Here is a 20,405-nt window from a genome sequence, read left to right as displayed (position 1 = left end):
TAACCTCAGTTTTAAACACATTTTAAACCCCCCAACAATAAAACGAAAAGTGGCATCTTGATTTAAACCTAAGTGTTGCCCAGATTAAGACCATGGCTCCATAACCTGCCTGGAGCACACAGAGCAGGTTAATGTGTCTTGGGCTCTATAGAGGTTTGCAGCCTGGCTGTCCCACTGGCTGAAGCTGGATGGAGCTCCAGCATCCCCGAGACAGCCTGGCACTGCACACAAATGGCAAGAGATGTTTGCTATGCTTCCCTTTGTTTTAATTAGTAATAACAATTTGTTATCGTGGCTTGACATTTGTTCATACTTAGGAATAAATTGCTTCCTTGAATGATATGCGAGATTACCACGGGCTTTCTGTGTTTGTGTTGGTTTTAGTAGCTCATAACAAACCATGAAATTCATTACTCTTGCCACAAGCACCCAAGAGATGTGCCAACCAGGGTGTGATTTATACAGAGCTCGACTCATGGAAATTAGAAGATTTTAATGTTGCCTGAAAGAAGTCAAGAGTTTGAAATTTTATACAAATAAATTACCAAAAAACCCCTATAATAATCATGGACGTGAGCTACTGTATTGCTTTATCTGCCTAAGGATAAATATTAAAGTCAGGGTAAAATTAGCTCACTAAATATTAATTAAGTGTCTAATTTGAATAGCCCTTTACAAGATAAGCCTTCTGGCCTGCAAATTGCTTCACTCTCATCTTTTTTTTTTAACTGCTTGGAAGCTATATATAAAGGAAGAAATTTAACAGCAAAACTTCTCTGCTACATTATAATCCGGCAAAACATTCCCACTGAAAGAAACCACTGGAAAACAGCCCCGTGCCTCACCATCCTTAATGAGAAAGGGCTGTCAGTCATACCCCAGCCCCATTTCTCCACGCCGTGTCAAGCCTCGTACATCAAACCTAATATACAAATCGCCAGCCCCATCAAGATCATTAGAGCTGCTCAGCCCGTCAGGGAAAGGTCAGCGCGTCGCTGGCTGATGGCTGCCTGCTCCAAAGGCAGCATCAATCACAGCCCTCATCAAAGGCAGCCACAGCGGTGAAAATGTAGCTGGAAACCGGCATCCCTTCCTTGTATAACCTGCCATCCTCTAAACCTGCTCCCCAGGTTGTAAAACACGGCTATGCTTTTATCTTATCGTGACCTATAGGGAAAGGCAACTAAATCATCTGCTAGAGAAACAGGGGGGATCGGGACCCACAGGGAGGGATTAAGACTGTATCAGAAGAGGTCAGCCAGAAGCATGGCCCCCGACTCCAGCGCTGGCTCCCTCCTCCGCTGGGTCCCAGCCTGTTGCCACTCTCCTGGATGGGTCCCATACTGGAGCATCCCTCTGCACCACACAAGCCCGAGCACCTAGAAACAGCCTCTAGTGAAGGGTCAAAGCCACCCTGCAAGGAGATGCTGGTTGCTGCCATCGCAGCAACACCACATGAAGCCAGGGGACTTCAGGGGTGCCCTGCAGTGTCAGGACATCAGCATCTCTGTGCCAGGCTGCTGCTGCCCTCCAGGCATGCTGCCTCCAGCTTGTTTGTGCCCACGAGGGCATCCTGCCCACAGCTCGAGCACCATGAGAGGTGGAGAAACCCACCTGATCACCATTAACAGGGGGACACCAGCATTATGGAATGCTATTGCTCCTGTCCGCCATTGCTCGTTAAACATGCTGAAAACCACAGGCCATTTCTTCTTCTTTTTTCCCTACCATGCTGTGCTGCACGCAGCATTATCTTCAAAGGGTGAAGCAAACATGCTTGCTAAACATGAGCAGACTAAACACATCAGCCTTCTAGAAGCAATTACTCTTGCTAGAGATGTAGTGAGTCCCATTGTTTCGTGGTTCAGAAAGCATTTTGCTGGCTGCTTTGGAATGGGGCTGTTCCTCAAAGCAGTTGCGACAAGGAATAACCCCTCCCCAGTCAAATAAAAACCAGGTGGGCATCCAAAGGAGCGGAGCTTTCTTTTTGCTGAGCATTTAACTCACAGCATCTCCTTGCAACAAAAGAACAGTAATCTGGGGGTCAGGCTCCCACAGCAGAGGAGTGAGGCTGGAAAACACTGGAAAACACTGGACTGGGTTAGAGCTGGAAACCTTCCTGCAGCATGGCCAGACTGGAGGGGATTGCTCTGACCAGTATTTAGACTGGTTGCACTGGTACAGGGCAAAAAAACAAAATATGGAGGAAAAGGGCAATGAAGCATAGTGCTCGACATCATCCTCTTCCCTGCATCCCAAACAGGTGGGGATGCTCCAGACCAGGGTGGCTCACCTGACTGAGATCCTTGGAAATGTGGAGCTGGGGCAACATCTCACCTTTCCATGGCCTTATTTCAAGGCAAACAGCCCAATCCCCTGAATTCCTTCTCTGTGCAAACCACGATCATTCCCTTGTATCAATCAGGGCAGCGGAGGGGGAGTGCGGTCGGGCTCCCTGTGGTACTAAGCACTTCAAGCATGTATCTCAAAAAGATGGGCAACCATGGATGGCCAGAGAGACAGCTGGGGGAAGGAGAAGGGAAGCTCACAATACTGGCGAGTCTATTATAATTAGTGTAATAAGCAGCAGTCACAGCTCGGCAGCTGCCTTCCCGCCCTGAGCGGCTGCTACGTGCATAAACCCGTGGCCAAGAAGGATTTCGACACTTGCCATAACATCTCTGCTTTGAAAGAAGTTTTGACTTGGTGAAGCTTTCATTCCATGCAAGATGCAGAGGAAACCACTTTACTGCATTCCCAGCCTCTCCCCCTTCACCTGAGCAAGCAGCACCCTGTGCTAATGGAAAGGACATGAAACTGGGTTTAGTTTTGGTGTCGACTATGATTTTGCACATAGCTTTGAAGAAAACCTTGTCGCCTCTGTGTTGAGGCAAGTGGGCCATACTCAGCTTTCTGAAGTCCCTGGAGCCTCAGAGATGAGCTGTTCTACAGCAAATGGCAAAACATGACAAAAATCATTTACATTGGGCATCTATATCCATCCTCCTCGGATGGACACATGCCCAACTCTTTCTCCAAAGCATCCCTAAGTTCCTTTGAAACACACTTGTCCCTATCCACGCCAGGTTTGCAGAAAGTTGGCACTGAGCATACAGTACAGAAGAATTGCTCTGCAGCTCACCAAAAGCCAAAGCAGCCATGGTTTAACAAATGAGATGTCTTGATAGGAGAATATTTTAAAGGACTGGAAAGCAGATACTGCGCACTGGAGTGTAATGATTTTTTTTACTACCAGCAGTTAATTAGTTTAGAAACATTTAAAATGGTGGAGAAGTTATGGGGTACATGCTCATTTGAAATCAGTTGGGGATTTAGGTGAAAATGCTGCTTGCTGGCAGCTCACCAGCACAGGAACCAGGCACCAGGCATCCCCTCATGCCAAGCATCCGTAACCACCAGATTTAGGGATTGGATCATCATTCACAGCCAACACGGGTTGCAAAGTTGCTCATGTGACAGGCTACAGGCCCTAAGATGCAGAATATGCTGTGGCTTAGACCCAGACTAATTCTGAATCATTCCTGATGCTCGTGCTCCAGGAAGGATTACTCTTCTCGCTTCCTTCCTACTACCCCCTGTTCTAACAGAGGTGCTCAAGGAAAGCAGTCAGATGCTCAGGATATCTGGGTATTTTGGCCGTAGTCAAGGATTCAGCTCCCACTGTTTTTTAGTGGGTGTTAGACACTGAGAAAGCATCTACTGTGAAGATGTTCGGAGGTGTGAGCTCTAAGCTCTTCATGCAAGGGGAATTTTCCTACAGTGCTTAAGAAAATTACAACATGGAGACAACAAGAAACATGCTTGGAAAGCAGGAAATGTTTACATTGAGGAAATTTAACCTCTTGTGAAAGAAAGAAGCCCCAGCCAGGCTGGGCAGGAGAGCTCAGGAGTAACTACAAACAGGCAGTGACCAGCATGCCAACAACACTGCACCAAAGGGTTAAAAACTATGACATATGATGCCAGAACAAGGATTTCTTTAATTTCCTAGTGCAAGAAACACATTTGTACACCCTTGATAAGCAGCATGTCAAAGCAACAGAGGAGCACGAGCCACTTGCTGTGACACTGACCATCCCCAGCTCCCGGCTGGGACCCAGCTCAGAGAGCTGGGCTTGTTCAGCCTGGAGAAGAAAAGGCTCTAGGAGGACCTTAGAGCAGCTTCCAGTGCCTAAAGAGGCTGACACGAAACCTGGAGAGGGACTTTTGACAAGGGCCTGCAGGGACAGGACAAGGCGGAATGGCTTTAAACTGTAAGAGAGTGGATTTAGGTAAGAGATTAGGGAGAAGTTGTGAGGCATGATGAGGCGCCGGCACAGGGTGCCCAGAGAAGCTGTGGCTGCCCCATCCTTGGCAGTGTTCAAGGCCAGGTTGGACAGGGCTTGGAGCGACCTGCTCTAGCAGAAGGTGTTCCTGCCCATGGCAGGGGGTTGGAACTGGATGAGCTTTAAGATCCCTTCCAACCCAACCCATTCTATCACAAATGGATTGCCGAGACATCTACAGTGAGTCTATTTGCTAATAAGTCAAGATTAGGCTTTATTTTATCCAACAGGCGTTCAGGTTAAGGAGGTAGCACTCTTATAGCTGTACATGTCCCTTCTACACTTGTTAAAAAGTAGGACAAAGCTGTCTCCCAGTGACAGTAACACCAAGTTGAACTTTCTCTCACCCAAGGAAGGTGCCTGAGGGCACAGCCTGAGCTGAGCATGTCACTTGCTGTGGCTAATGGCATGGGACAGGGCCAGCATCACAGATCTTTGACCCCAAATCTGTCAGACCTGTGCCACCAGTACAGCCTGTGGCACGAGCCCAGGGCTGGTCTCAGGCTCAGAGTCCTGATCTAAAACAAGGTGTCCTAAAACCTGACACAAGACCCTGTCTCATCTCAAAAGATTATTTAATTCATCTGGCTGCTACTGCTTTGACTTTCCATTTACGCTGTGGGAAGTTTAATCTCCTTTGTCTTGATCTTGTATCTGAGGATGCAATGGGCAGTACATAAACCTATTTCAACTATTCAAATAGTTTCACTTAAACATACGAAACACTCCAGATTTATAGCTCCAGAGTAATTTGATAACTTGTGTGGTTAATGAAACAAGCATTAATAGCATTTTATCAGCAGTTCTAATCTTCCTGGCATCATTTCATACCCACAGATAACTTCACTCCATAACTCGATACTTACAGCATGTGTTGGACAAGACCCCCCGCCACAGCCAATTTCCAGTGCCCTGAGAACTCAATCTCTGCTAATCCCAGCCCTTTTATAGCAACTCAGACTTCAGCAATCTAAAAAGGAGACACATGAAGTCACTTAGGCTTATCTCTCTAATTGCCTGCCTGTGAACGAGGGGTTCGGTGTCAGCCACTTGCACTCACCTAAAGACATGAAAGAAAACTCAGACCTAAAATATTTACTGTGAGCATTTTCACTAAGTGAAACTACTGAAATCCTGCTTACTACTGCAACTCCAAATGCAGTGCTAGCTGTGAGGAACACATCGGCGTAACAAAGCAAGTGTTCATGCCTTTCCTCTGCAGCAGCTCTTTCCAGGACTAGGGCTGTGTAACAGACTCCAATTCTCTCGACAGCTTTCTTGCACTGCCCACTGCCAACACAGCGAAAATGTTAATGAATGCCATCTTATAAATATTTAATGCACATTTTCCTGTGAGTCCCGCTGTGATTAAATAGCCACTTCCTTACCCGGGCCCATCTTTCATTTCTATCTTTGCACAAAATACCAAGAGTTGGAACTATACCCATGCGACCGAGCTGCTGGAAACACCACTGCCTAAACCAACACCAAGAGGGCAAAATCCAAACACAAACTTCCAAGGAATGTAAAGAGAAATCTAACCCAGTCAGAGCAAATATTTCATCTCAGCTACCTCCTCCCGGGATCTGCAGGGAAAGAAAAGCAGAGGGGACAAGCCAGCAATATACTTTCTCTCCGAGTGCAGTTATTTGCCTGGTTTCATTGTCTTATTCCATTGCATTTGGAGGTTCTGGCCACAACAGGGGCCTACTGCGCATACCACTGTGATAAGGGCACCCCTGGGCTCTGTTCCAACACCAACCCCTGAGCTGCAACAGGAGCTCTGCTGCTCTCTCCCATCTGAAACTTGGAGGATGTCCAAAATTTACCCGAGGTTACGCAAGCAATCCAGGACAGACGTGGAAGGGAACATGGATCATCCAGCGGTGTCACCATTGCTGCTCTGGTATTGCTACATCTGTGACGCTCATCCGTGGTGTCCAAAGCACAGCTGACCACAAGATCTGCCTCCCATTTGCAACGTCATGGTAATAATGATACAGAAATACTAGGATATTGTTTTCTGGGCCATCAGAATTGATATATTTAAGCCCTTCCCACCAGCCCTCGTCTCAGAAGCTATTCTGCAACCCAAAACAAAAGCTGCAACTCTCCTTGGATGTCCTGAGGATCACCCATGACCACAAGAGTAATGCCAAGTGTCCAGCACTAGCCAATGCAGGCAGCACCAGTTACAGGGTCTGTGCACACTGCCAAACGTGACACGTGGGATTGAGGATTGAGTGCTGCCATCCAAGCACGTCCCAGCTGGAGCAAGTGCTGGCGCTGGAGACATGTTCATGCAGCTCCCCATGGCTCTGCATCATGGGGTGATGGTTTGGCTTTCACATGGGCCATGGGAAAAGTTTCATCTGAGAAAGGAAAGCTGTACAGTCCAAATTCACGCCAAACTGCTAAAAATATAAAAGACTCAAAGGAATAATGCTTGCATGTGTCAGAACTTTTGGTAATTCCTCCCAAATACATAATTTTTTGGCACAGATACTAAAATGTAACTGGAGGGCAAGCATTTAGTTCTATTTTAGCTGGGAGAGTCCCAACTTCTGTCTCTCCAATTTATATATGGAAGCAGGCTCATTACGCAATACGTGTTTCGGCGAGTTCTGCATCAGGGAAGGGTGTGAAGCTAAGGCTAACAAGGGGAATATCATTAAGAGTAATAAACAGTACAAAAGCATGAACAAATAGGCTTGTCTGAAGCACAGGCTGCTGGTACATGTATCACAAGGAGGCTCCAAAGTGAAAAATCTGAGTCTTCCTACTCTGAGATATGGGACACAAAGCAACAAATGGTGGTGCGTGGGCAAATACTGGTAAAGAACTGGTGCCAACTGGTGAGGCTGCTTCTGTAGTGCTGTGCAGAGACACTGCTGCAGTGCTGCATGCTAATGCATGGGAAATTTAAAGGCCACCGTAGATTAAAAGCTGCTTTTTCTCCTCTAGAACTGACCCTGAAACACCACCCCCTCCCCAGCTCAGTTAACACACACAAACAGCACATTCAGAAGGCTCTGGGGAGACCTTAGAGCAGCTTCCCGTACCTAAAGGAGCCAATAAGAAATATGGAGAGGGACTTTTGACAGGGGCATTTAGGGACAAGACAAAGTGGAATGGAATTACACTGAAAGAGGGGAGATTTAGATTAGATATAAGGAAGTTCTTTACTATGAGGATGGTGAGGCGCTGGCACAGGTTGCCCAGAGAAGCTGTGGCTGCCCCATCCCTGGCAGTGTTCAAGGCCAAGCTGGACACAGTGGCTTGGAGTAACCTGGTCTAGTGGAAGGTGTCCCTGCCCGTGGCAGGGGGTTGGAACTGGATGAGCTTTAAGGTCCCTTCCAACCCAAACCAGTCTGTGATTCTATATCTTGTTTGCATAACACTGATGCCAGGAATAAACGTACAGCTACACTATCTCATTTAAAATCCACCGTGGCCAGGAGAGCCAGCCCATGGGAAGCACCAACACCCAACTTGGCATCACATCCGCAAATGCCAGCACGATTCCCGGCCAGCCTGAAACGGCTGGTTGGATTTATAGGTCACGATTTATAAAGCGATGGTGCCGGTTTGCTCAGCCTCTGGAAGCAGCTCACTTCCAGCTCTCCCCTGGCATCTCTGCTGGGGAAGGACCTTGCAGTGGCCAGCAGGATGCTCCAGTCCCCCAGCATGGTCCCTCCTCGCCACACTAACACCGTGACTGTCCCACAGCCCCCTGATGTGGCACCATAAGGGAAGCCAGCTCATCTAAGCTCCCTTATTGACCTAAGGCGACAGCTGCCTTCTGGAGAGGAAAAAACCCTTTTAAAAGTGAAAAGGAGCTTTTTCCCCACCCCTCCTCTGGGTACACTCATTTAAGGTGTAAGTAGATCAAGTAGCTAATTAAGGAAATAACCGATAACTTAATCAAGATCATTAGAGGAACCAGCATGTTGCTGCCATTATTTAAATGGTAGCAGAGCAAAAATATGCTCATGCAACCAGAGCCTTCAAGACCTCCGGGTGGCCCAATCTTTGCAGGGGGAAGGCTCCCATGTCACCCCATCCCTGGTGCCAACACCACTGAGGAATATACTCAGATCCGGCAATTTCCCACAGACAGAATATTTAATCATCCCCCAGCTGCCAACACAAAAATCCCGAGCGAATGGTTCTCACATTGAGAGGAATTCACTGTGAGAAGCAGCATGGGGTTCTGCTTCAGGGCACAGCCCGTGCCTGGTTTTGGTGTGGGGGTAGAACAAGGTAGATTCTGCCCTTTTCAGAAATGAAGTCAAATACATTGGGCCATCTGTGTTTTGTTTTTGGCATCATGTGTTTACTTTGCTCCTGGGATGGCTTCAGTGTTTTCTCCACCCACCCCCCAAAAAGGGGGTTTGCATCCCAGCGCCACATCCCTCTTTCTAATTACGCCACCAGTTGCACAGATAAAACATCTGCTGGAAGAGAGAAGGAATCCCAAAGCACACAAATGAAAGCAAACAGAGGATGCTGTTAAACACCCCCATTCCGCAAACAGCCCTGGGACCTCTGACCAGCAGGCTGCCAGGTCCTCTGCTTTTTCCAGCAGGAATGAATCCTTGTTTCCAACCAAGCACGTAGTTTGACACTAACACAGCCTCCGATCTGCTTAATTCCTAACGTATCCAAAAGCGATTGGATTCATCAAGTTTCATTAAGTACTTAAAAGTCTTTGTTTCACTTAAAAGAAGCCTTTGTTTTGCCTCAAAGAAAACTGGACATTTTCTCCCGAACTCATATTAACAAAGACAAAAAAAATCCAACATCCGAAGCTAATGCAGGATAAAGGGTTATTTTTAAACACAGGTGCCAAAGGTCCAAAATTCACATTTTGTCATTCCACACAAATCCTTGCAACAGCTGAGAAGACACACAGCAAGTTTGGGAACTCAGGGCTGAAGATTATCTCCAGCCTCCCACAGAGTTTTACTCTCCAGGGGTTTTCAGAGCAAAAAAAGCAGGAACAGCTCAAGGGCTGGTGAGAAAAGTCATGTTTGCATCAAGGAAAAGTTTCACTGTGTCCATAGGGTCAGATATTAGGAGGGGATACAGCACATCCCAGCTCCAGGGGTGGCCCCTGGGCTCTGCCTGCAGTGAGAACCGGCGCTTGCAGAGGCAGGCAGGAATCAGAGCCGGAAAGGAAACTCGTTTCCCAATGCAAACATTTGTACAGCATTAAAGCAGCTTATACCTTCATACACTATAAATCGGGAACTACTAAGTAAGCGACTACTTACCCAGGCTAAACAGGCACACTGGAGAATGCCCATGGAGCGCGTAAGGGCAGAGGGCAGGGTGGGCAGCAGCAGGGCGAGCGCCTTCGGTGCCGGGGCCCGTGGTTCATCCTCTGGCAGCGGTGCCCGTGCCGGATCGCTGCCTGCACCCCACCAGTGCTGCCGTCATTTGGGGAGGGAAGGAAGGCTCCGGCTGCTGCCCAGCTGCCGAGTGACGCCCACCGCAGTTATAGCTTATTGGTGAAAGTCGTAAGCCCTAATCCAATCCTGTCCCTTTACCCAAATTTAGCTCTCCATGGAGCCAACATCCCTTCCAGTTTTGACTAGCAGTATGAAAGAAATACCTTGCCAATATATAAATCACACAGAGAAAAGCAATAAAAAACATCCCCCCACGCTGAATTTGTTTCACCTCTTTCTCCCAAAAGAGTTTCTTATCTACCCACTTTGAGAGGACCACAGCCTTGTGAGTGCAGCCAAGAAAACCAGCAACTCCCAGCGTGTATCACTGGATCCAAAGTCAGCAAGGTAAATACCAAGATGCCAATAAACCCAGTATTTATCAGAACACATAACAGTACCGTTGACATATCTGGGTCAGGACTGTATCACTTACAGAGGTTTATAAGAACCAGTTAGCACATGGTTCCTAAACTTACACTGAAATTCACAAAGGTAACTACTGAATCATAAAGCGCTGCTGGCAAACAGCCTGGCCGGCTGACACATATGGTTTTCCTTTTTTTTCCCAGCCTGGTGCAGACATTAGCTGTAGAGACACGTCTTTCTCTGCTGCACTCAAATGTAGATGCTTGACTACAGTGCTCGCTTTTGACACTGAGGATGCATTGGGGGCTATTGGCAGCAGCTTGGGAACCACAGAGCTACACCACAGGCTGCTCCCTACTGCAGACCCAGAGACCGTGCCTTCGTCTGCAAACAACAGGGATAAAAGCCTCTCATGCAACTGCATATTTCTGCACTCAGCTACAGATGTGCAACCCTGGAGCAGCTCCAGAACCTGGGCCTGGGTGAGCTTTGAATGCACACATACAGCTAGCAGTATGTGATCCAGGTGTCCCGGTGGACAGGCAGCAGGATCCAGATGTGGGCAAGCTGCTCCGTCCAGCCTTCGCAGAGGCCAGCAATTCAATAAGGTCTATTCATAGAGGAGTGAGCAGGGCTTCCAGGAATGCAGAGAAAGCGTTTCCGAGGGGTATTCCCATTGTAAGTCCAATAAGCCCCTTCCCATTTCAACCCCCCGCTGTTGCAAGCTTTAAATATAGAAATAATCAAAACATACATTAAAAGAAGAATTTATTCTGAACTTGGCAGTGTTCATCTAAGAACCTCCCAACTCAGGAGCGGGGCTGGAAGAGCGCGGGCAGCCTCAGGGATGGCTGAGCTTGGCTCTCCTGGAACAAAAGCAGCTTACAAACCAGGTTTGCCACGTGAGAGCCTAATTAAAGACCGAAGCCCACACAGCAAACAGACAGACTACAGAGGAAATTGGAGTCTAATTTACATGGAGAACGATTACTTACTGCAACCAATTAGTGTCAAGCTGACTGACAGGCTACCCAAAATACATTCTCCCCACCCTCCCCTGCAAGTCTGAGCTTCCCTCGCTACTGTATTCTCCCTGGGTTGTTCGGTAGGTGAGAGGTAGCACCTCACCGCTAGAGAGTGAATGGCAAACAGAGACCTTTTGAGCTTTCCATAACAAACACCGAGTTAGAGCAACCCACATGCCTCCCAGTGCAAGCCTCAGCCAAGCAACAGCAGACAGCAGCACCATGTACTTTATTTCCTGGTTTAAATCCTTAAATGACATCCTGAGGGTCCCAGAAAGAAATTCATCACTTATGAGAGGTGCTCCCCTTTCCTAGAGAGGTATTCTGCATGGGGGCTTTCACCCCATGGCTTGCAATCATGTAGGAGACCTGCAGGTAGGGGTTGTGTCCCATAGCAATAGCATTTGCAATGTCCTCAGGCTGCAGGTTTTGGGTCCCAAGCCATGTTGCTGGTTTGTGCCACAGAAAGAAGGCACCATCCCACAGCACCGCTGCTGCCAGACAGGATGCTCAGCTCCAGGTACGTGCTCAGCTGCTCTCAAAACAGTCCTTTCTTTGCGCACCAGTCCCCCTCCTCTGGCTGAGCTGTTCCGCACAGCAGGACCATCGCTGCTCAGTGGGGAAATGGGGAATCCAGAGGGATTCTCACTGCCGGAGGGAGCTGACATGGACGGAAAAACTTCCCCTAGGCTAGCATTGCACGGGAGCTCCCATGGTCCCACCAGTGCCTGCGCTGGGGGAGGACATCCCCTTCACTCAGGGCTACCCTCTCCAGCTGCCCTAGAAGAGGACGACTCCATCACGCTTCCCAAAGTACAAGCTGGTTGCTAATGCTGCAGCAAACGTCCATATCAAATCAGTCCCAAAACTGGTAAACAGACTTTAAAAACATGGAACTGACCAAATGCCAATTACCTTCCTTTTATTGCTAAAGAAGAAATGACTCATTCTATCATCATTCTCTTCCCAGCAATATGCTCCTTATTAACAGGATTGACTAATTGCTGTCCTTCCCTTCAAACTCTGGACTGCATATGCGTTTTGAATGCAGAAACAGCATTTCAATGCAACTTCCTGTGTTATTCTTCCTAAACTCCTAAGAACAGTCTCTCTGAGCAGCCTCTCTAACTGCTCTTCAGAGAGCTCTTGTGTAGGCGTGTACAGGCATGCAGGGACTACATTTGGGATATTTAAGACCAGGCGACCATCCCTTCCTTTGAGAAGCACCAGTATAAAGCATTCTTAAGGACTTTATGGGTCTTCTGTATGGATGAGATAAGCTATTCTTTTAATCTCTGCAGGCTACATGGATATATGGCATTTTAGGTCTCTCTTCTTTTCTAAAAAGAAAAACCAGAGGAAATGCTTTGTGAAGTATCTAGTAGCTGTTTGGTAGTATCTGGAGGCAGGTGGGACCTCAGATGGTGTAAAGCACCAGCAGGGATCCTTTAATTTCAATTCACTTCAAGTCAATGGTGCTAAACCAATGTACACTACAGGAGCACCATCTAGAGAGGTAACACAGGGCCGTCTCATCTGGGTCTCCTATCGCATATAGCCACCACAAAGGCTGCAAATCCTGGTGGCCCTGGCCTCCCTCTGCTCCCTCCTGGTTAAATTAAAAGCCTCTATTGATTACCAAGTGGATGCAATGAAAATGCACGTGTGCTCACGCTCCTCAGCATTAGGCTGTTAATCTGGTGTTTATACTCCTGGAGTTTAAGTCCTCCACACCCCCCTTCTTCCCTGGGGACCAACTCTCTGTCACTTTATCTGCAACTCTAAGGACAACACACGCTGCTTCCTTTTTAAACTCCCCTCCAATGCTATGCCCTGAACTAGCTCTTCGGAGCGGGAGCCTCCACCAGCTGCAATTCCCATTAATTCCTCTTATGATTTACAGGTCAGCTTACGCCACCCTGATGACAGTGGGCTTCGGAAGTGCAACTCTATCCACATTATCTATGCATAAAAGACAATCATTACAGGAGCAAACACCTCGCTGAGACTTTATCAGCTGCAGGCTTGCTGCTTACTTTTGTGCCGTTAACGACTATACACAGAGCTTCAGCCTCATCGCCCTGCGGTGTCTCCAGGCAGAGGAACCTCTCCTCTGCAGTGATGTTGATTATAGAAGCAATCACTCCTGGAAGAGGGTAGGGGCAGGCAGGAGCATGGGGAAATTAGAGAAACCTTCTTCTGAGTGCATCCCATTAGGGCTGGCGGCAATTCCGCGCGCTGATCAAGTAGGTGGGCTTCCCAGAGCCCCCTCTGGAATTACTGGGCAGGAGGGAAAGGTGAGAAAAGGAAGTAAAAAAGGAGAAAAAACAAAGGAAAAGCAAAATAACCCTCAACAACAGGAGCAGACATCACCCTGCCTGGGAGCAGGGCACAGAAGAGCAGCCTCCTCCCTGCAGGCATTGCAGTGCTGGTGGTCACTCAGGGGAGACCCACAGAGATAAAAGGCAGTAAAGCCAGTTGTAAAGTACTTGTAAAACAGCTAATGGTCTCAGGTCCTTTTAAGCCATCATGAACACTGCTAAATCACTTCTTTTATTTGCTTTCTGGCCAGATTCGCTTAGGTTTGAGCTCACCATGTTTATGCTGATACACTGCGCATCCTAATGCATAGGTCAAAGCTGGTGTGGACTCATGATCAAACCCACGATGCAACCATCACTGCCAAGCCCTGCAGACCATCCTTCCCTTCACCTTTCCAGTTTTTCCACCAGTTGCATGGGAAGAAAAGAAGAAACTAACTTAATAACATCTTTCTTCCAATAAGCACTAACAGGAGCTGTTGTAATAATAAAAACCAGAAGGAAAGGCAAGATCTCCAGTTGCAAGCACCGTGTAGCCCTGCAGTCCTGACCTTCAAACTCCTGACAAGGTGACACGTTATTAAGAAATATCCATATTAATCCTAACTATAAAGCGCTACATTCAGCCAATTAAACCACTGGAGCGGCTGAGCACTCCCAGAGACCTTTGTACTCTCCTTTCCTATAATCTTTTAAAATGCCCTCTTAGGAAAAGGAATGGCTTCTGCAGGGAGGAACCGCCCAGCTCCTTCCAGCCTTGCTCTGTGTCTGTGTATAAAATGTTCTTGGCTGCTTTCAAACACCACACATTAATGTGCGCAACGGAGCCTTGTTTCCTTCAGCATTTGGATGATTTCTCTTCGAAAGAGAAGACAGAGCTGTTCCACTTGGCATCACATCCCTTCCCTGCCCCCTTCCAAGCCTTTATTTCTTGGTTTTTCTTTAGCTTTGCCAGAGTAGCTCACAAGCCATCACCCCAAGCATGTGTGAACCCAGAGAAGAATATATTGCTGTAGGAGCCCACAGATCTATGAGACAGCCAGGATGCTCAGAAACGGAAGTGGAGGATTATGGTTTAATGCACCAAATTATGAAAAATACCACCACTCCCTTCCTCCAGCTTAGGACACATCAGTTAGTTCTCCCTCAGCCATTTCTTTGCCTGAATCTGTAGTGACAGGAACTGTTCCTTGAATTAAGGACTGCTGGAAATGAAACCCAAGAGAGGTCCCACCTTGAAAAGCCCTGCACACCAATAACTCAGAGCATTCCCACCACGCAAAGGGCTCTCTGGTACAAAGCCAGGCATCTTTATTAACACCACACCTGGGGCTACGATTTTTGTGCCTGTCTGCCCAACATTTACACATGTGAGGATCCCCATTGCTCAGGCTACTGCCAGCCAGGCACCTCACTGGTTGCTTTGCTGCAGCAGCTGGAGCATGCTCTAAAGTACCCGCTTGCCACCAAGGCCCAGATGGGTGGATTATGATGTCTCTTCAAGTCTTCATTAAGTATTAAAATGGTCTGTAGTTGCAGTCAACAGGCTTCCCCACAGGAAACTTCAGCTGCAGCTTTGTCTGCTGGGAAGTGTAATCTCAGCCATGCTGCAGGCAGAGGGGAGATGCTCATTGCTGGACCATGTAACACCTTGCCACGAGTTATGGTGGACATTTCTCTTCTTCATCCTGCTCTCATCACCTCGGGTGTTGCGCTCCACAGAAACACCCGAAGCCTGAGGAATGGAGCAGAGGCAAAAAGGGACCTCAGACCTCCTCCATGCCTGGTACCAGCAACTGCTTAATCACAACCAGGCTCACCATGGAAAGGATGAGTATCTCTCTTTGCCATGGATGAGCTTCTTAGGAGGGTGGATGGAAGGGAAGCATAAAGCTGTCTGTAGATTATCATACAATGATAGAATTACAGACTGGTTTCGCTGGAAGGAACCTTAAAGCTCATCCAGCTCCAAGCCCCTGCCACGGGCAGGGACACCTTCCACTAGACCAGGTTGCTCCAAGCCCCTGTGTCCAACCTGGCCTTGAACACTGCCAGGGATGGGGCAGCCACAGCTTCTCTGGGCACCCTGTGCCAGCGCCTCAGCATCCTCACAGGGAAGAACTTCTTGCTAACGTCTAATCTAAATCCACTTAGATTTAAAGCCATTTCCTCTTGTTCTACCACTACATGCCCTTGTAAAAAGTCCCTCTCTCTGCATGAGCAGCCCAAACCCTGCCAGTCCCTGGCAACCCAGCAGTCTCAAGCTTCTGCAGCACATCTGGCATTTTGGAAGCTGCAACAGAACACTGTGCACTTTCCCTTATTACCAAGTATCCCCAAATCCCCCGCTCCTGGCATTTCTACAACAAATAAACATGCAGTTTCCAACTCTGAAACCCTATAAACCAAAAAATCCATATGGCAGTGCCCCCACAGACCAGCAGCCATAATCTTGGTGCATCAGATCTGCACAATAAGCGGGTCCATTTTACCGGGGCAGGGTTTTTCTACAACTAAAATGGAAACAATAGTGAAGATGAACAATGCCTGTGATACTTTTTTTGCTGCTCTTGATTAAATACAGCATACACCAAATCCATTTTTCTCTCCTTGAATGATAAACTCGACAGTCTGAAATAAGCCCAGCAGGGTATGTAAGATCCTGTATAGATTTCAAGAGATAGCATGACTTTTTGGGAAGCCTGCCTGCAATGCATATACACTTTACAAAATCACTCGAGTACCTCTGGCACCAAATATAAACACAAGGAAAGCTGAAAATCATGTAGTATTTTTATCTCAACACAGCCTACACTGCAGAGCACAGCCGTGATTTGCCGTCTCATGATAAACCAACTCCTTGCTTTTGATCATTCTAGTGTGTAACCGTGGATGTGAATGTACGATAGCATCATAAGAAGAATATGGGAGGAAAAAGCCCAATCAAAGCAACACACTAACCTGAACCACGCGCTTCCCAACCAAAGGGTATTTGTAGATACCAGAATTACCATTTCTCTTCAAGACAACTGATCCTTTTCATGAAAATATAAGAAGCCCTAGAGAAATTCTGGTTGATAGCTATTAAATGAACAGGCCTCGTGCTTTTTTTCCCTCCCAGGAAAATGACTGAAGCTTGGCTTTAGCATAATCCTGAAGATTATTTACATTTTCTGCAGTTTTTTCCACTGCTGCTGAATAATCAGGGATCCTTAGGAAACCGCTGATAGTGAAACATAAACCTTTTTTCCCCCCCCCTTCTTTTCCTCTCTCTTTTACCTGTTTTTGTACATTCTTCCTTGCACAGGAGCAGTAAAAAGGCTAAAAGCGCTCAAAGCAAACAGGCACAAGAGAAACCTCTGGGAGCAGCTGGGAAGGAGCAGAATCCCACCACCACAGCACTGCCTGCTCGGCAGCAGAAAGAGAAATGTCTAAAAGAGGAAAGAATTGTGGCTTTTCAGAAGGCAATGGGAAGAAAAGTCACCTCTCATCTTTGTAGAAAAGAGGTCCAAAAGCCTGCAGGTTCCTTGAGTATAGGGATGCTTTGGGAAAGGAAACTTACAGGGATGCTTCAAGATGAGAACTTTGGTTTCTGCTTCAGCGTCCTTATTGTTTCCAGTTACAACTCCCTTCCTCTTTTGCCCTCTCCGCTAGAACAGCTGTACACAGGGAATGAAAACAACCAAATACTCTTAAACATGCAATTGGCATGGTAGTGAGGTTATTATGCTCCTTAACGTGCTTTCTAAAAGTAAAATTACCTTCAGGTATACAGATCTCCTAGCTGCAGTGTGCCCAGGGGATGTCTTAATGCAAACTCTCTAACAGCCTGGTTTGGTTTTGTTGTTTCAAAGCAACCCTGGCCCCATCAGGACAACAACAAGAGCTTGGCTGATGTACAGGGTCCTAGATTTCAGCTCTTCTCAAAGGGAGGCCAAGAGACCTGATGCTCTGCATGGCCAGACGCTGTGTTAGAGCCAAGGGTCATCTCTCAATGTGTCTGGGCACAGCCAGGCTAAAGGGACCCCTGCTCCACAACCAAGTGCCATGAGAGGTCAGGACAATGATCTCATCCTGCTTGCGTGACATGCTCCTTGTCACTGTCATGGGGACAGACATCGCCAAGGTCTAGTTTGGGAGGGAACCCATCTGGTGAGCAGGATTGGTTTGAATTACACACCATCCTGTGCTGCAGAAGGCTCATTTGCGGTAATTAGAAGCATTGTGTGAGCACACAGGAGGACTTCAAAGAATACCGGTAGCTTCGACAGTCTCTTTTTTAGTGGTCAAGAGGCAAAAACTCCCTTGTGCCCTTGAGCATTTCTTAATAAACCAAAATTATACAGAATTCTTTTTTTTGGGCAGGAACCAGACAGGTCACTGCAAAACCCATCCCACGGAAAGTTAAAGGTCATATTTTTTATATAAAATATGTCTTCTAACACACACAATCCACACACACACACGTCCCCCACCCAGAGGCACAGCCATATGCGCTGCTTCGCTTCCACCAGCCTCCCAAACTGAATACAAACAAGGGTTCATGTACACTGAAATCTGTAGGAAGCTTAACATTTACTTGGCTTTTGTGTAAACACTTACATGAATTACACAAGTTTCAGCCAAGAGGCTCGGCACCCTGCCGTGCAGAGCCATATAATTTATTACAATTAAAAGCAGAGAGCGAGGCAATCAGGCTCACCCGACACTGTGCTGGTATGGATTTGCTCTTCCAAATAGTTTCCAATCTGCCTTTGCAGCAGCTCAGCCCCTCCGGGAGAAATCCTGCTGGCATTAGCCCTGTGGTGCATGGGGATGCTGCTCCTGCACCCCAAAGCAGCCCATGCCCAAGGGTTTTGATGCTGACTGGCACCCAACACTGCTGAGAAACCTGAGTCCAGCTCTGGTGCCTCCAACATGAAAAGGACATGGACCTGTTGGAGTGAGTCCGGAGGAGGCCACAAAGATGCTCCAAGGGCTGGAGCAGCTCTGCTATGGAGCCAGGCTGAGAGAGGTGGGCTGGTTCAGCCTGGAGAACAGAAGGGTCCTTAAGGAGAGACCTTAGAGCAGCTCCAGTGCCTAAAGGGGCTACAAGAAACCTGGAGAGGGGCTTTGGACAAGGGTTTGTAGGGACAGGACAAGGGAGAATGGCTTTAAATTGACAGAGGGAAGATTTAGATTAGATATAAAGAAGCTCTTCCCTGTGAGGGTGGTGAGGCCCTGGCACAGGGTGCCCAGAGAAGCTGTGGCTGCCCCATCCCTGGCAGTGCTCAAGGCCAGCTTGGATGGGGCTTGGAGCAACCTGGTCTAGTGGAAGGTGTCCCTGTCTGTGGCAGGGGGTTGGAACTGGATGAGCTTTAAGGTCCCTTCCAACCCACTACTTCTACGAGTCTATGAATCATCACCACCAGCAAAAGAACCCCCCACATAGTACATGCATCACCCCTAACTGCAAGGCAGGGCCTATTTCCCAAGTCTCTGCCTTTCTCACTCAGTATTCATAATATGCTAAGCTATTAAAACTATCCTGCAGACAGTGCTGCGGCTTACAGTGCTGCAGACAAGTAGTGTTATCACTTGGTATTTCTTCTTTTGTTATTACAGTGAATCTTCCTACATCTATGAAAATAATCCAATTATTGCTTACCACTGTTAAGGTCACTGTTGCTTTGAACAGAGATTTGGGTAATACTCTGATTACTCTTAAGCAAATATTGCTGGGACTCAGGCAGAAATTTCAGAGGGATTGAAAATCCATTTTACTGGAAACCACAGATGGAAAAATATTCACACTCTGGAGGATATAAACAACAAAAAGAAGGTATCATTTCTCTGCCTTATTAGAAAAATATTGGTTTATTGGAAATCAACAGCATAGGTATATTCTGCTATTAAAACCATATATGATTTCTCCTATCGTGTAACCTTCAAAATATGGCAATCATCAAGTCTTTATTAAATGTTCCCATACAGGCTCCAAAACGTATTGAACTACTCCAGTGCACTATATGGAAAACAGCAGAAGGCTTCTATCACTTGTGGGAATAGAAGAGCTCCCAGAGAAAAGCAGATATCAAAGATCAATCTGTAATAAGGAAAAGGAAGTTAACATCCCTTCCAGCAGCCTCAGAGATAATTCTTTCTGCATTGAGCCAGCAAGATAACAGCAAAATCACACAAAATACAGATGATGCCAAGAAAAGGTGTCTATTATATTTCTTTTGGTGCAATTAATCACTCGTTCTTTACTGTCAGACCATCTTTGGTAACAGCAAAAAAAAAGGGGGGAAAAAGTACTCAAACCTTTTTATTTTTCCCTTAAGAAGGAATTAATCATATTGTCACTGAAAGATGGTTTCTCTGACATCACTTCTCTTGTACTGGCCAAGCGATATAAAAACAAAGCACTGCTAGGGCTTGCTGTCCTTCTGCTGAGTGGAGGGATGCTCAGAATTAACCCCTCAGTGTCCTGCCAGATGGGAGCGGCCAGTCTCAGCCACACCACCAGAAAACCCAAACTGGTGCCTCTGGACCAAGGGAAAGATGTCAAACTCCAACAGCTCTGGGGGCAGCCAGGGCTGCCTGACCCATGGATGGCTTCTCATCCTCTTCCTCCTCCTCTCTTCCTTGCAACCACATCACTTGCTGGAGAGTTTCTTCCCAACACCCCACAATACATCTTTACCCCATGGCTGGGACCTGTACCAGATCTGAACCCTACTCAGCCTCGGTGGGTTGGCGACAGCAACACCCCTATGTCCTTTTCAGAGCTGCACCTTTATTTTTACCCCTACTCTTTTGGGTTTCCAGCATTGTGGATGGATAACACCAGGGTGGATGTTACAGTGCTGAGCGACTCAGCCCTGCCATGGAGCAGAGACAGTCAGTGAT

General features: G+C 47.3%; 1 protein-coding gene across 2 annotated transcripts in view; it reads right to left on the bottom strand.

The window, feature by feature from the left end:
- Positions 1 to 20,405, bottom strand: part of PRICKLE2 (prickle planar cell polarity protein 2) — a 106,470-nt gene that overhangs the window by 47,357 nt on the left and 38,708 nt on the right. Inside the window, exon 1 of one of the 2 annotated variants that reach the window (XM_030501637.1) lies at positions 9,623 to 9,752. The exons of the other annotated variant lie outside the window; for it this stretch is intronic. The gene's annotated coding sequence lies outside the window, so the exon portion shown is untranslated. Of the gene's footprint in view, positions 1 to 9,622; positions 9,753 to 20,405 lie in introns of those variants that run through there. 2 annotated transcript variants of the gene reach the window in all.

Source organism: Strigops habroptila, chromosome 11, assembly GCF_004027225.2.
Source record: "Strigops habroptila isolate Jane chromosome 11, bStrHab1.2.pri, whole genome shotgun sequence".
NCBI classification, from domain to species: Eukaryota; Metazoa; Chordata; class Aves; order Psittaciformes; family Psittacidae; genus Strigops; species Strigops habroptila.
This window is presented reverse-complemented; position numbering and strand designations above follow the sequence as displayed.